Source organism: Astatotilapia calliptera, chromosome 14 (genome assembly GCF_900246225.1).
Source record: "Astatotilapia calliptera chromosome 14, fAstCal1.2, whole genome shotgun sequence".
In the NCBI taxonomy this organism is placed as follows: domain Eukaryota; kingdom Metazoa; phylum Chordata; class Actinopteri; order Cichliformes; family Cichlidae; genus Astatotilapia; species Astatotilapia calliptera.
This window is the reverse complement of record NC_039315.1, coordinates 16,787,954-16,805,854: the sequence shown is the minus strand read 5'-3', so window position 1 is coordinate 16,805,854 and position 17,901 is coordinate 16,787,954.

Here is a 17,901-nt window from a genome sequence, read left to right as displayed (position 1 = left end):
GTCGCAAGCAGCAGGCGCACCTTGCAAACGGAGGGCGCCCTTACTCCCAGCTAATGGACGATAGAAAACAAGTCGGTGCCTATGCCATTCCCGATATGCGCTGGCATGATGTCGGGGCAGCATAAGTAAGAGTAATTCTTTTTTTTATTTTTATTTTTATGCCGATGCCCGTGATGCCGCCCCCCACCATGATGCCGCCCCGGGCAACCGCCCGTGTCGCCCGTATCAAAAACCGCTACTGATGGACTAGGATTATTCAGCAGTTGCAAGTTGAAACAGACTGCAGACTGGATGGTGTACTGAGTATTGAAAAGTTGTCTTGAACAGCAAACATCAAAAATCCAAAACCAGAGGAATTATTTCTCTGTTATGACTTTGTCTCGGTGGCAGTGCCCAAATCGAAGGACCAATAGAAGCATGAACATAAAAAATAGCCCACAGACTGGTTCTTTTTTTGTACTGCCTCCTGGTGACAGTGCACAGCTACAACTGGTCTGCAAAGGTCTGTGTAGGAGCATGGTGTGGATGTGGGTATATTCATCTTGTTTACAATTTATGGTTGTGCACTGAGATTGCCCACTTTAAGGTGAGACGGTGTTTCTGTGTGTTTAAGATTTTTGAATGCATATGACTAGCATATATTAGACTTAGTGCCATTTCCTTATAGTTTCACTTCGGTAAGTACTGTGAAGAGTGAGAGAGCAGGCTGATCACAATGTATAGAATGATTGGGCAGAGGGGAAAAAAACAACTTAATTATGCATGGGTGATAACAGGCCTGCTGATTAGATCCTGTATTTAGTGAGGCTCTGCCTATTTATACAGACATTTGTTATATGACTTTATCACTCACCCATCCAAATCATTGAGTTCAGGTGTTCAAATCACTTCTATGGACACAGGTGTATAAAGTCAAGACGGTATTTACAAATATTTGTGAAAGAACGGGTGCTTAGGGTGATAGGATGCCACCTGTACAACAAATCTAGTCATGAAATTCCATGCTATTAAATATTCTACAGTCAACTGTTAGTGGTATTAGAACAAAGTGGAAGCAATTGGGAATGACAGCAAGTAAGCCACAAATGCCATAACACAGAGTGGGATCTATGGGCTCAAAATGTGGTCATAAATATTTTGTACTTGTAAAAAAGATTTGTATGTGTAAAAAAGATTTGTGTGTGCGTAAAAAAGATTTGTATGTGTAAAAAGAATTTGTGTGTGCGTAAAAAAGATTTGTATGTGTAAAAAAGATTTGTGTGTGCGTAAAAAAGATTTGTATGTGTAAAAAAGATTTGTGTGTGCGTAAAAAAGATTTGTGTGTGCGTAAAAAAGATTTGTATGTGTAAAAAAGATTTGTGTGTGGACTTAGAAAAAAAACCCCTGCAAGTTACAAGTACGGATTTTTGACCCTATTTTTCTACCCTTCATCTGATTGGTCAATGTCATGTCAATCACACATGTAACAATCCAATCAGAGAACAGATGGGTTAGGCTGTCAGAGGGGCGCTTTTTTGAACTGCAGGTCCTTGAAGGGTGATACCGTTTGAAGCTGGAGGATCGCTATATAAATATCCGATAGCAGCTAGGTCCCCTAACTTTCAGTAGCTGTTGAAAGGAAAAAGTTGTGGTATATCAGTGGTTAGAAATAACATTATTACTTTAGGATTAGTTTAACACAAAGTCAGGGCTGACCCAGGACCATTACTGTGAGTCACAGTGCGCAGCATAAAAGTCCTTTCACATCGGATGCAGGATACGCTGCTAATGCTAACTGCTAACTAAAAGCGAAGGATCCAGAATTTGTTACGCTGGCTGCTGGGCTCTGTGGGTTTTTGCAGCTGCTCTACCTGTACTAGATGCACCTGCTCCTTGTCTTTTCTATCTCTGACTTTATGTCCTCTACAAGAGTTTGTTTTTTTTGCTAGTTCTTCAAATGTTCAATAAAAACATGTATGCTAATTCATAACGAAGAAAGCTTTGTAATGAAGACTGTCATTTCCAAAACACTGCCCGCCCCCACCCCGCGGTCCGCAGCGCTGTTGAAAAGGCTGTGGAAGTCCCTGTATTAAACACGTAGACCTGTGACATAAAAATCACCAAACTCGGACAACCACAGACTGTTTTCCTTCGTGGTGATGAAGGAAAAGGCTGGGTTGGCATGTAAAAGGGCATTTATTCCCTTCAAAGACCTGCAGTTCAAAAAAAGCGCCCCTCGACAGCCAAACCCATCTGTTCTCTGATTGGATTGTTACATTTGTGATTGACATGACATTGACCAATCAGATGAAGGGAAGAAAAATAGGGTCAAAAATCCATACTTGTAACTTGCAGGGGTTTTTTTTCTAAGTCCACACACAAATCTTTTTTACGCACACACAAATCTTTTTTACACATACAAATCTTTTTTACAAGTACAAAATATTTATGACCACATTTTGAGCCCATAGGGGATCAGCAGATTTTGAGGTAAATAATGACAAAGGTCACCAACTTTCTGCAGAGTCAATCATTAGACCTCCAAACTTCATGTGGCCTTCAGATTAGCTCAAGAACAGTGCGCAGAAAGCTTCATGGAATATGTTTCCATGGCTGAGTGATACATGACTGTATTGTCACAGTCCTTGGTCGCTAACCCAGTGTTTTGTATCTGTTTAATTTGTATTTCTTATTTGCTATTCCTGGCTTTAGTTCTCTTGATGTTATGTTTTATACTTCTAGCTTCTTGCTTCTGTACCTTCCCAGTGTTCCATGTTTGGTTACCTTTTTGTCTCTGTGTTTCATGTTTCCTCTGTGTCCAGGTCTGTCATGTTTCATGTCTCAGTGTCTAGTCTGTGTCTTTGTGAATTGTGCCATGTTTCCTGCTTTATTTTGATAGTCACTCTCCTGTGTGCAGTGTATCTAATTTTGCTTGTCTTATTATGTTTGCTTACTCTCTGCTGTGCTCTCCTGCTGTGTCTCATCCCCTCGTTATCCTTCAGTGTATTTAAGCCCCGTGTTTCTTTCTGTCAGTGTTGTGCCCTCATAATGCTGTGTGGTTTTTTCTTCAGTGCGCCCTGTGGCGGTGAGCCTAGTTTCTAGCTTCTCAGTGTTCAGTTATTTGTTTCCAGGTTCTAGTTTAGGTTTTATTTTTGCAAGTTTATTTAATGGAGTTTTCAGCTACAACGCAATACGGCTGCCTCTTTTAGTTCACCCTTGTCTCCGAGTCCTGCGTTTTGGTCCAGTTCTGCCTGCCACACGGCCGAACCATGACATTTAATGTGCCAAGTGTAGAGTTTGATACGGTGTGAATATGGTGTGGGGCTGAATGCTGCTGGGCTTGGACCCTTAGTTCCAGTGAAAGGAACTCTTAATGCATCAGCATACCAAGACATTTTAAACTATTTCATGCTCCCAATTCCTCAATTCCTAGAACATCTGACAGTATTTATCCACTTAAATATGTGCTGGGTTTCAAGTGTTCTCCTTTGAATCTCTCATCTTGTTGGTGATGACCATATTCACAAACTCCCTCTAATGAGGCTCTATTAACAACCTTTGTCTCCACCATGTGGTTGTCTCTCAGAAGAAGTACTCTCTGAAGTTTGTGAAGATGGCCAATAAGAGTGGAGTGAATTTCTTCTGACACTAATTGTCTCCTTGGACTTCTTCCTCCACCATCTCCTCCTAGAATAGGAGCAGCGCGTTTTCATAGCTGGGCTGTTTAGTCTGTTTAAATTGAGCTCTGGTTTAATTTTCCACTTCAGTGTAGTTTGTTTGTGAACACAGTAATCAGACTTGAGTGCAAGCCACACAACTGCACCAGGATCCTTTAGAGGAGGTGTTTTGTCTCACTTTGATTCCTCATAAACTCCCCAGCAGCTTGTTTATGGTGAGTGATGAGAACATGATGTGACCTTGATCCTGTACATTCTCTGTCGTTTCCTGCTTCTGATTAGTCCTATGAAGGCAGCACTTCTTTCAAAAGTGTGAAGCAGTGTGCTATTTTGAATACATCTCTTTGAAATTCATTTGTCACCATGCTCATATAGTTTTGCTTGAAACATCCACTGGTCCAGAGTACAGCACTTTCTTTCTAGTAAGTGGATGGAGCAATTTCAAGTGTCAATTTGGTTTTTCACGCAGTTTGGCTTACAGTTTTCACGGTGTTTTCCAACTAAACCACAGGAAAAAGGTTTATCAATAATAGCTGTTTTTGGTGAGGCATAAGCAGTCCAGTAAAACTGTAGTTTCAGCATTCTGATACAGAGTATATCCTCCTGAGAAACAGCTTATTTTTTTATGTCCTCTGTAATGGACATTTGTTTTTGGTCTGTATCTTTTGACTTATTTGAGCTACCCTCTTAGGTCCTGATGTATGACATAGAGGAAATCCTCGACTTTCCATTGATATCTCAGGTGTTTGGGTGGCCTCTTTTAACTCCAAAGGGGAAGGAAATTCCAAAAAAGGTTTAATGGGAAGATTATTTTTTCCTCACTTCTCAGAAGGATATAGTGTAATTTCTATGTGAACATCAGTGAGGAACATTTTAATGTGATTTACAAATACTCCAGCAGAGGGAAACATTGCTCTAGGATTGCCTACCCACCAGCTAAAGCTGGCCTGTCACAACACTGAGAGTGACTCAGTATTCATCTCTTCGTGAAGTTTTAGACATGAAAGATTAAGTTCCAAGAACTAATGGATAAAAGAAAGCAATCATCTGCAACCAACACTACCAATCCTAACACTCAGCCTTTTTTTTTTTTGTATTTTATACCCAGTTATAGATGCCAGATTGTGTGACACCCTGTGTTACCCTAACAATATCACATCAAAATACAACCACTGGTCTTCTTGTTATTAGAGTAGCAGGGATTTGGTTATTTACCCTTTTCTTAACTACACTGACTCATCAAAGGAGAATAGCACCACTCCCTCATCTATAAATATTTAGGTGTTTGACATAATGGAGGTAAATTAACTGGGAGATCTTCAGTGAGGATGATCTTGAACTGACAGCTCAGTTAACAACAAAGCTCCCTGGAAAAAACAACAACCATAAAAATCTAATTATAAGCATCCCACATATATGATAGATTCCAACACAACAGTAGTTTCACACCAATAGAAAAATATGTCACAGCAATGCATCCATCAACCATTAGTTGTTGTTAGTTGTGGCCTGTGACTAAAATGAAATGAAAAGTAGCTGTACAAAAATCAGATTGTTGGGTGCTGAAGCCTTTACTATGGCAGACAGAAACATTCTTGTGAGATTTGTGAGGCTGTAATCAGAGGGTGATCCATTTTTTCAGGGGTCCAGCTGTGTGCTTTTGGTTCAGACCAATCAGCATCCTTGCAGCATGGTTATGTTCATGTTTTAGCTGTGTCGGTGTCTTAATGGCTCAGTAAATCTTTTCAAGTTAGATTTTTAGTGAATGTGTTTAGTAAACTGTCTGGTCTGTCTCCTGGTACAGTTGAAACGGCATAGTTCAATATGTCTGGAATGGATAGAATCCTGTTTAAAAACACACCCACACGACCTAAAGTGTCTCCAGCTATTACCGTGAGAGTCTGGTCTGGGTATTTGTCAAAAAATGTTGGCATGAGTAATTGAGGAGAATTTTACTCATGCCTCATTTTTTAGACAAAACTACTTGGATAGGTTAATTCAAATGAATTTGGGAGGATCTGGTGAAAACCCTGTCCACTGATGTGTAAGGAAGTGGAGCATGGAAGAAGGCAGAAATGTGTTTTCTTTCCAACAGTGGGATACTGTTAGAGTAAATTCCCTTTATACAGTAGGACTTCATCATAAGCATCTCTGACCATTCATGGCCTACCTCCCACGGCTTATAGTGTCTGGAGACTTCTTGGTAGTTCTCACTCGCAATTTTGTGAATATGCCTGCTATCTAAGCAATGTTTGTCATCTCATTTCTTTTGGGAAATGAGAAATCAAAACAAATTATGAGCCTTGAGTTTCTTTTTACTTTGATCATAAAACAGATATAGGTCTTGATGTCTGGTGATTGGGGGTTGTGGTAAATAAAGATAGCATTTAGAACTTTAAATATTTATTTGTATTCAAAACAAATCCTTTTCACATCTCCTCTTCTCTGGGTGTCCGGCACCTATAAGGTGTGGGGCACATCCACTGCACATCCCCTGGCTCTAACTCGGAAGGTAGAGTGGGTTGTTCACCAGTTTAGTATTTGGGAAAGAAACTAAACCCGGTATTGTTTCCCATGCCTCCATCTGGGTGTTAATGGGTGATTGACAGTTATAAGCATTTAGAAAACAGAGAGAAAAAACACCCACACATCTGTGGGGGGAAAAAACAAGCCCAGGCAATGTTTCTGTAATCTTTTACTGTCCAATTTAGGTAAGTGAATTATAGGCTCAGATTCCTTTTCTTACCTGAGAGGAGTGGTATACTATGGGTCTTGACCACTTGTGCATACATGGGCTGAGTTGCTGTGATGGCCTGATTAGTTATTTCTGTTTTGGTGATAATGAGAAGTTAAACATGTATACCCAGTCTTGAAGTGGATGACTAGTGGCTAACAAACAGACAGTATGGGTTTTTTTTAAATGTTAAAATAATAATAGAGAACAGACGTAATTCAAAACAACAACAACTGGAATTATGGAATTTCCTTGCTTGTGGATACCTCCTAATTTGATTGACATTTTCCCCAGAGCTACTCTGTGAAGGAAATTGTAGTGATGGCTGCTGTGTAGTAAACTGTGAGATACCAGCAGGCCCAGTGCCTTACACAGTAATAATGAACTGTGGCGTGTCATGAGATGCGAGGTATCTGATGAGGACATTTTGTATTGCATTAAGCTGGCCCCATATATCAGCATGACAGAGTCTGGCCTGTCTGTCGATGAATTAGTTGCATATGGCAGAATTAGTAATGCTGTTGATAATGTGGGTTTTTATGAGAATTTTACTCTTGCTGTATTGTTTTTTGTGTGCCGTTCTGTTAGTCTACGTTTTTTTTTGTTGTTTTTTGTTTTTACATTGTTCTACATCATTTAGTCACTAAAACTACTTGGATAGGTCTATTTGGGATGTATCCTGGCGTGTAGCTGAGGAGTAGCTTGTCACCAGACAACAACTTTACCACCTCACCTTTGTGTCTCTCAAAGACCTTTTCCATTGGTCTGCATGATAGTGAATAATGGCAAAAATGATGTATTTATTCAACAGTGAGGTAATTTTAGAACAAAATCCCTTTTACAGTACGACTTTATTCATTAAAATTGTAATGAGAGAGAATAGAGAATTTAGAGAATTTAATTGTCATTTGGCCCTAAATGACTCTGCTGGCAGACTTTGCAGATCAGTTCTGCCAGCAGGCTTTGAGCAAAGTCGATGGCCTACATCCAATGGTCTGTGGTTTCTGGAGACCTCTTAGCGGTTCTTGATCACAACTTCAGGAAATGTGTGCTGTCTCAGCAATGGTTTCCTCAGGCAGGAAATCACAACTAATGAGTGTGGAGCTGAATTATGTCTACTGAGTGGGTGTTTATCGCACATAAACATGACTGTTAGGAAACAGTTATTTTCTTACAGTTACTACAGTTATTTTTCATCATGAGAATATGTCAAACAAAAGAAAGTAACCCTTTTTGTTTTGCTTGTTTTTTTTTTGGGTTTTTTTTTTTGGACAAATGGAAAGCTGCATTATTTACACATGGGATCAGCTGACGGCAGTAATTAGTCCTGTTATCCCTTCCAGTACTGGTCCATGGCCTGGGGGTTGGGGACCGCTGGCTTACATGATGTGCTTTGAACAAAAATGACTAAACCAACTTTTCCCAGCTGTGTCATGATTACTGGCGGCAGATCATATGTTTTAAGTGAGGACCCAAATGCAGACAACACAGCTGAGATGGAAGTGAACGAAAGGGAGACGCACCTTTGGTGCGTGGGCCAAAGGTGGAGGCCCGCAGTGAGATCTGCCCAGGCATGAGAGAGAGCAGTATTACAATAAATAAATGTAGCCTCGTGGGGCCGGCCTGAGATACACAGGGACCATGACAAAACAATAAACACTTTAACAAAGGAAAGGTGGATCATGGAACGTACCCACCAATGACGAAAGGGAAACGGTATGACGAGGGAAGTGGAAACACACGGGTAACATAGCTGGGATGAAAAGACATAATGACACAGGAAGAAGCAAAACTGAACACAGGACACAAGCTGTCAAAATAAAACAGGAAATAGACTAAGATGCAGTCTAGACGCTTGGCTCAACCACAACTGACCAGAACAGGAAAATATTTTTTAACTTGACTAATTAAACTAAGAAGAATGGGACCACAAAAGGAATTTAATTAAATAAACTTCAAGTCATCCGGAACTGAAGCTAAGATCTGAGCACACAAAGCCATAAAGAGCCCTTACAAATCATTCGAAAATAACAAAATTAAAAAAGAACTACACATTGAGTTGAAAACTCAGGACCATGAGTATTGTAAGTACTAGTCACTGTTACAGAACAGTTATAGATTTTGCATTTTACATTAAGTGCACGAGGTTTAATTTAATCTGTTGAAAAAAGATAAAATCTCTATCATCAGTGAATTCTTTATGGCTAGCAATATGATTTGGGGTCAAACAAACACTCAGTATCTGCAAAGTACTGTTTGAACTTTGAACCACTGAGGAATTTTGATCCGCTAGTTCAGAACTGTTTTCATTTAGTTGCATGTGGTTTAGGCTGCCCATTTAAATTCCTACCAAAGTATTTAGACTGTTTATTAGGTCTCAATACCAGTAAACTGGAACTCTGAGGAGAGTTGTGTAGAGATGACTGCTGTTGACCCTATGGTGTGTGCGCATTCATAGAGAGGTTTTTTTTTTTTAACACTGGACCACTTTCAGAATCATTTTATCATTTACATAATTTAGAATAAGCCTTCATCCATTATAACTGTGTCTGGTTTGTCCCCTGGTTTAGCTGAAATGCAATAGTTTATTATCTAGTCATCTGGCAGACTGTGAGTATGTCTGGAATAGATAGAATGCTGTTTAAAAACACACTCATACAACTTAAACTCTCTTCAACTATTAGCATGAGAGTCTGTACTGGCTGTTGAGAGATTATGCTGTACATTGAAGTGTTATTTATTTTGTGGAATGTTAGCATGAGTAATTTAGGAGAATTTTACTTTTCCTCCCTTTTTAGGCAATAAAACTACTTGGATAAGTTAATTCCAAATGAATTTGTGAGGTGTAGCTTGTCACAGCAGCTTTAGCAGAAACTCTTTCTCTCAAAGACCCTGTCCACTGATGTGCAACTAAGTGGAGCATGAAAGAAGCCAAATGTGCTTTCTTTCCAACAGTGGGCTACTGTTAGAATAAATTCACTTTTACAGAAGGGCTTCATTATTTAAAGTTTTAATGAAATAAAGAAAACTGAATTGGAATGCGATATGTGTTCTGATGGATGCCCGCTATAAAATTTCAGTTACAATGGAGCTAAAATCAAGTCTGGAGAGTCAGATATTACTGCGCTTAAGCATTGGCTGCAGAAGTTTGAAGTGTTTTCGTGTGTGTCTTTGTGATGCAGGTGCAGATAGGAGGTCGACGAGGAGCGGATGTGGGCGAAGAGGAGGTCGAATGGAGACATCAGGATAAGTTCTGGAAGAAGACAGACATCATTTGGTATTCTCGCAGTATAAAAACTGTATGGCCTGAACTCACAGAAAGGTCCAGCACTGTAACTAGTAATTTCAACTGCTGAAGAAAATTAAATATTTTTAAATGATAGATACTTTTTCCTGTACTCCCTTCTGAAAAATTTGAACACTACAAAAGCCTGCTTGATTCTTCTCTGGGTATAAAGGCCTACCTTTATATGCCTGCGGCTTGTGGTTTCTGAAAATCTCCTAATGGTTCTCATGCTCAGTGGTGCTAATTTTGGTCATTTTATAATGGTTATAAGGCTGAGGTGAGATTGAAGAAGTCAGCTGAGTGAAGATGAGTGACTAAATGTTTCTCCCACTGATAATAATTTGTCCAGATAAACAGAATCAACTTCCTGGAAGTCAGAAGACATTTTAAATTTCTATAAGCCAGGAACTAGTGAGAAGATCTATAAACAGCAGCAGAAATGTGGATTTCCGTGGTTAGGGGAAACTTACTTTTTGGTCACTGAACTGTGACATGGCTAACCTTGGGTAGCATATACTTCAGTGATTGATTGTTAATCTTAGAAGAAGCCCAGGGATGAAATTGGGATTCAAGTTGTGGCAGGTGTGCTTTGACTCATTCTGCTTTACCGTCATATAATTATTCGTTTACTGGAACAGCATTGGGGTCACTTTCCAGGCACACATACAATCCCTGAGAGTTCCTTTGGTTTTGTGTTAGGAAGGGTGGCTTGGTATTAACATCTGCCAAATCAAACATGCAGAGCCTCCCTCAATCCGGTCGTTAAGTCTGACGTCACTAGCCGTGTCTGGGCCTAAACTCCGCTGCAGGTCCATATATCAAACGATCACTATGGCATTACTGAGAGTTGAAAAACTGTCTAAAGTCTTTCATCTTTAATAAAATGATCAGCGTTCTGCTCTACCGGGTGTAACAATTGAGTTTAACATCCAGGCATCCATGAAAACGGAATTTATGACATTTAATGGAGTTAGAAGTTAGCAGGAAGTTAGCTCGCTAGCTTCTATCTAAATACAATATAGCATGTCCTGGTTTTGATTTTGGAAACAAATTAAAACGTACAGCTCTGTTATCACTTCCAGCATAAATGAAGACAGAAAACTAAACAGCAGTGACGTTTGTAGGGTTACTGAAGTTGGGCTAGCTGGTATATAATGATGTGCTACGTGACCGCTAGCGACACAGCTATGTTAGCATAATATAAACAAGCTAACTTTTTTTCCACTCGATAAAAGTTAACGTGAGTGTTCTCGGTGGTCAGGAACAAATGTAATCACATGGCAGGGTGCTGTAAAAGGACCAAACTTCAGCCAGGAGAACAACTGAGATAATCCATCCACAATACGAGGTTAGTCATTCATATACTGCTTCATGGGCTGGGCTGTAGTTACATCCTAAGGTTTTAAAAACTGAGCTTAAATAAATGATTAGCGGTAATAAAAGCCGAGGGAGGTCAACAGTGATCACTGACTGTTTTAGGAGCTTTTTGAGATTAAATAGAAGAAAATACATAACATTAAACATGTTAACAACACAAAAGCCATATTAAACTCCAAAAAGAGAGACCACATCACTCCGGTCCTCTGCTCTCTCCACTGGCTCCCAGTTGCTTTTAGGATTGATTTTAAAATTTTACTGCTGGTTTTTAAGGTTCTTAACGGTACTGCACCTCCTTACCTGGCAGAGCTTCTTAGCATTTACCGCCCCAGGAGATCTTTGAGGTCAGCAGACCTGATGCTTTTAGATGTTCCCAGGTACAGATTAAAGACTAGGGGAGAGAGGGCTTTTGCTGTGGCTGCACCCAGACTGTGGAACAGTTTACCTCCTCACATCAGATTCTCCACAAGCCTAGTAACTTTTAAAACTGCTCTTAAAACTCACCTCTTCTCATTGGCTTTTAGCAAGGTTTAACTATCAGTGAGGTGTTTTATGTACTTGTGTTTTATTCTATTTTATATTTGTATTTTATTGTACAGCACTTTGGTCAGCCTTGACTTGACTAAACGCAGACTACTTTAGGCCCGCAAGTAGGATTCGTCACGTCATCACTTAACGACCGGATGAAAGCAGCTTTTTACCCATAATTGTAAGCATAGCGTCATTAGTCATACATACATAAGGAAATAGATATGAGAGGATAAAAATCGGAAGCAAGTTAAACTCTAAGGCAACTGGTGAAAAATAACAGGATAAGCATTATTTAAATGTTTATCTATTACTAGTTATGTTTTTGTAGCATGAATTCTTGTGGGGAGTTCTTTATCAGTAGGGCAGGCTGTAAATCTGAAGGAAAAAACAGTTAAAAAGTCTAAATTTATGCCGTCATTCATATTTTCCAAAGATGGATTGGAGTCTTTGCTGTGCTGACTCTGGACCCCAGGCCTTATGTTTGACACCTGCTTTAAAGGTATATGGACTGCATTGTATATGGACTAACTGAAAACTCAAAGCAATAAACATTTCACAGATTATTCACCAACTGAGTTATTCCATATACTTTCACTCTCTATTTACCTTTCACATACACCTATGGGCAATTTGGAATCAGAATTTAATCTAACATACATATCTTTGGACTGAGCGAGACAATGCAAGGAAAACCATGCAACCTTAGGTAGAACCTAGGTAGAAATCCAGAACTTTCATGCTGTGAAGGAGCAATGCTAAACAGTCACGAGCAGTTCTCTATTCCCTGGTTGGCATATGTCTCTGATTCTATAGCATATAGTTTTGACTTTAGCTTCATCACAAAGGCATTTGCCAAAAACACCAGGAGCACATGCTGTGGCCTGAAATGGAAACTGTTTGTAAATGCTGTTTATGCAGAGTTTCACCTCCAATAAAAACCATTACCAGTAGAGCTGGGCGATATATCGAGTTTTTAAAAAATATCGATATATTTTTATACGAGATATAAGATGTGACAATATCCTTTATATCGATATAGTCTATGTTACGTTATAATTATACTTGTGGAGCCACAAGTTTGCCTCTCTTTCGTCCACTTTCGTCTTTACGCAACGTTACTCGGCCTCGCCTCTCCTTCACTGAACACAACTCCCCCTCCTCCCCCATCGCTTCACCTGCAGGAAGCGACAAGATGGACACGGCAAATCTCCGTTAACGAGTTACTGCGCATCGCCCCGTGTGTGGGGCTGGACGACGTCAACGTGTTAGCTAGCTAACTACGCTAACGAGCTAACGACGCTAACGCCATGCAGCCCAGAGGGGCTGCACGGACTAAAATCCTTTCATTTTCTCAAAAGTTGACAGCGCGCCTTATGTATGAATTCTGGTTGTGCTTGATGGCCGCGAACCGATTTTATGTGAAACACGGCGCTCAGCAATCTGTCAAAAAATGCTTTAGTACGACTTTGATAAGCTACGGAGCTGCACCGCTTGATGGATTGTCGGAGGATTACGGCTGAGCCTCGCGGAGTGATACGTACTGTGCTTCAACGTAATATTACCTTACTGTGTATAAGGACCATAAATGGCACCTGTTAAGAGACGTGGTTGCGAAGCGGATTTCAAACTCCAGGCTGTCAGTCACGCAGTACAAGTTGGGAACAGAGCAGCTGTGAAATCTGTCTTTGTTATTGTGCTCAGCGTCTTTTAGTTTACATTTTGACTGCACAATTGTGAGCTTTTTGTTATGCACAAAAACAACATTGTTTTCTTTTATTTATGGAGCATTATTATTTAATAAATGCTCATAATTTATTTTTGAGTAAATTTTATGTACATCTGCTCTATGTTAATAAAAGTGCCTGTGTGACATCTGGGACACAGCTTTGACTAAGAACTCTCTTTTTGTTCTTACTTTATGACTTTAAAAAAATATATCGAGATATATATCTTATATCGCCATCCAGCTAAAAAATATCGAGATATGAATTTTGGGTCATATCGCCCAGCCCTAATTACCAGTGATTTAGAGTCAGAAAGACAGTTTTATTAGCATGTAGTTTAGCATATTATCACACATCCACTTCAGTGTTCGCTGGCTAGAGTTCAGCACCCTGAAAAAGTGGCACCCCCATGGTGCTATTTCTAAGCCCACTGTACTGAGTGCTCTCTCTCAGAGAAGACTATGTTGCAACCACTGTGAAATGTTTTAGCGTGCTTATGACTTTGTCTGTATGTATTTCTGGTCTGTAATATTGTATAATAATGTAATAAGATTTGACAGTGTACTAGCCAGACTCTACTCACACACACACACACACACACACACACACACACACACACACACACACACACACACACACACACACACACACACACACACACACACACAAAAGAAATGCTCCCAAGCTCCCAAGTGTTTCCTTGAACTATGACAAGATTGCTCTGCTCAGTACCAGAGGAAGTTGCCTTCCTTGTCCTTCCTTTTGTTTATTTTTGACTAATTTATGGCTGGATTTTACTCTGACCGAAGAAGGAAGCTTTTAACCTTTGTCTGTGACTTCATATCCTTTTGCCTCAGTGACATTTAAACATCTGTCATAATACACTACACATAATACACCTTCTAATTGTGTTAAGGGTCAGTTTGACCCATTCCAGTTTTTGTGTTGACCAAAGTACTGGTCATCCTTTCTTTTTCTTCATGAAAGTTTAAAAAAATAAATACATTAATATTAAACACAAATATTTTAGATGGAAAAACCCTAAATACAAAAAATATTTGTAAGAAAGAGATGAATAGGCAAATAATATAATAATATAAATTATAATAAAGAAAAAGAAAGAAAAAAATAAGTTAGAAAATAAACTTTGAAAGCTTAAAAATAGTACTTGCTACCTGCTCATGCAACACCCATCCTGTGTAATTTCCCCATGGTCTTACCCAAGCAATGAACTCATTAGCTGAGCAATACCAGCAGACTTGGCGATCGTGGCTCAAGAGTTGGGAGTTCGCCTTGTAATCGGAAGGTTGCCGGTTCGAGCCCCGGCTTGGACAGTCTCGGTCGTTGTGTCCTTGGGCAAGACACTTCACCTGTTGCCTACTGGTGGTGGTCAGAGGGCCCGGTGGCGCTAGTGTCCGGCAGCCTCGCCTCTGTCAGTGCGCCCCAGGGTGGCTGTGGCTACAATGTAGCTTGCCATCACCAGTGTGTGTGAATGGGTGGATGACTGGATATGTAAAGCGCTTTGGGGTCCTTAGGGACTAGTAAAGCGCTATATAAATACAGGCCATTTACCATTATAAATTCTGGGAAAAACAGAAGTGATGTATTTCTGAATGGGTCAACCATTCTATGATGTTGATGTCATAGTAAATACTGGAGCAGTAAATACATTGGTCTTGTTTATCTTATATAGAATATATGCCATATAATAACAAATTCACAATAAATATCAGAAAGGAGTTAAAGGTAAAGTAAGTACCTGAAGTCATTTAATAGAAATAAAAAGAATGCTGTACTCATAAATATACCTTAATTAGTGTGCAATTACATTTCCAACAACTTGATGTGTTCCCATAAACTTAGAATGAATATATTAAAAAGACATAGGAGCTGACAACGTTTGTGAAAGCCGCCTTGTTGTCTTGCAATCTTGAATACAGTGGCTAAGATGGACATCAGTGTTCTGCCTAATAACATTTTATATTTGTGTGGCTAAAGGCTGGCCACATACATAGCATGCATTATAAGTTAGTGTCCATTTAAAAATCACAACTATCTCTTTCAAAAGTATATAACATTTGTGCATGTATGTTTTCCCTTATATCTTTCTCATCCTCCTCCAGCGCTCTCCATCCTCCCTCATTTTCACCTCAAGCAGATAGGTAAGAAAACTGAACTACATTTACTGAACTCTACTGATATCTACCTTTAAATTTGTTGTCCGGTGTATGGGGTTTTTAATCACAGGACTGACTCTTCCAGTGCGCTTTAAAATGTAACTTTAATGAGTTTTGCTGCACATTTTTGTTTATAACTTGTTTTGTAGCTGTAGTGTGTGTGAGTGCAAGAATAGTTTCACATAAGTGACAGTATGAATGCACTCACTGTTTAATTATGTTTTTTATTTTTTATGGAATAGCAAAGTAACTTGAGCCAAATCCCCCCTATCAGAGTTAGTTGCCTGTCCAGTTCACATAGTCTTGTGCTAATACTGTGTGGGAGAAAACCTGAGTAGTTGAAAGGATCTTGCACAAGAACCTAAAAGCATCGTCCAATTACAAGGTTTGAACAGAGAACCTTTTTACTGGCAGGAAACATCTGCCAAATCGAACATGCAGAGCCTCCCTAAACACCTCTATCACTTATATTCATGTCTTTTTATGATAGCAATATTTAATTACTCCATAAAATACATTTTTCTTTAGGACAGCAAACACCACCAAACAAAGGCCATAAATTCCACCCACATCTCCATCTCCGAGTTAATCAAGAAAAAAAACCTGGCACAATGCAACGGACAGGAGGAAGGAAGGAAGGAAGGAGTGGCAACGGATCATTGATGCGGGAGCCAAAATGAGTCATATTTAATACTCCTGATTAAGGCTTATAAAAACAGTTGTGTCCTGTATAAAATTTGTCCTTCGCCCCCCAAAATCCCCAGTTGTATTACACCATGAAGTCATTGCATTCAGTAAAAAGGGAAGTTGTTATAAAAGAAAAATTGCTGTGGGAGTTCCACATCTCTGAACTTCCCCAGTGGCATTAAGATTTTGTACACACTGGGAGATACCACTGCCATTCCATTTATAGGAAGTCTATAAATGGAATGGAAAAACATATCTTACGGAAATGTTTGTCAATCCAGTTGTTCAGTGATGACGCGACGAATCCTACTTCCGGGCCTAAAGTAGTCTGCGTTTAATATGGCTTTTGTGTTGTTAACATGTTTAATGTTATGTATTTTCTTCTATTTGATCTCAAAAAGCTCCTAAAACAGTCAGTGATCACTGTTGACCTCCCTCGGCTTTTATTACCGCTAATCATTTATTTAAGCTCAGTTTTTAAAACCTTAGGATGTAACTACAGCCCAGCCCATGCAGCAGTATATGAATGACTAACCTCGTATTATGGATGGATTATCTCAGTTGTTCTCCTGGCTGAAGTTTGGTCCTTTTACAGCATCCTGCCATGTGATTACATTTGTTCCTGACCACCGAGAACACTCACGTTAACTTTTATCGAGTGGAAAAAAAGTTAGCTTGTTTATATTATGCTAACATAGCTGTGTCGCTAGCGGTCACGTAGCACATCATTATATACCAGCTAGCCCAACTTCAGTAACCCTACAAACGTCACTGCTGTTTAGTTTTCTGTCTTCATTTATGCTGGAAGTGATAACAGAGCTGTACGTTTTAATTTGTTTCCAAAACCCCGCAGTCAGGACATGCTATATTGTATTTAGATAGAAGCTAGCGAGCTAACTCCCTGCTAACTTCTAACTCCGTAAAATGTCATAAATTCCGTTTTCATGGATGCCTGGATGTTAAACTCAATTGTTACACCTGGTAGAGCAGAACGCTGATCATTTTATTAAAGATGAAAGACTTTAGACAGTTTTTCAACTCTTAGTAATGCCATAGTGATCGTTTGATATATGGACCTGCAGTGGAGTTTAGGTCCAGACACGGCTAGTGACATCAGACTGAACAACCGGATAGGTTCATTTCCTGACCCCCTCTCTAAAGTTTACCACATTAGTATAACTTTGTGGGTGCTATCAATTTAGGACCATTATGTTTACATTTTCACTGGTATGTAGTAGAGATGGACCGATCCGATATTACGTATCGGTATCGGTCCGATACTGACCTAAATTACTGGATCGGATATCGGAGAAAAATAAAAAATGTAATCCGATCCATTAAATATCACGAAAGCACCTCACAAAACTTGCAACACGCCGTAACTCACCTCAGAACGTTAGCACGTCGGAGCAGTATGCATCACGTGATAGAGCGGCTGTAGCATGCGGGACCTGTGGTCTGGATAGCATTTGGAGCTTCGCTAGCAACATTTCATCTCCGACAAAGTTATTCCCGAGAGAAGTAAAACAAGTGTGTAAGTCCATCTCTGAATGTTTGTAAAGCATTCCTGCCTTAAGCTTAACAAGCGACTACCTCTTCTTGTTGCTACTTCAATCATGAAACTGCTTAATGATCAGCTGATCAGCTTTTCTGTCGCGAGTCCGTGTCTCTTGTTTGTTTTTGGCCCACTTTGCACCAGAAAGAGGAAACCAGCGGCTGAACAACAGCA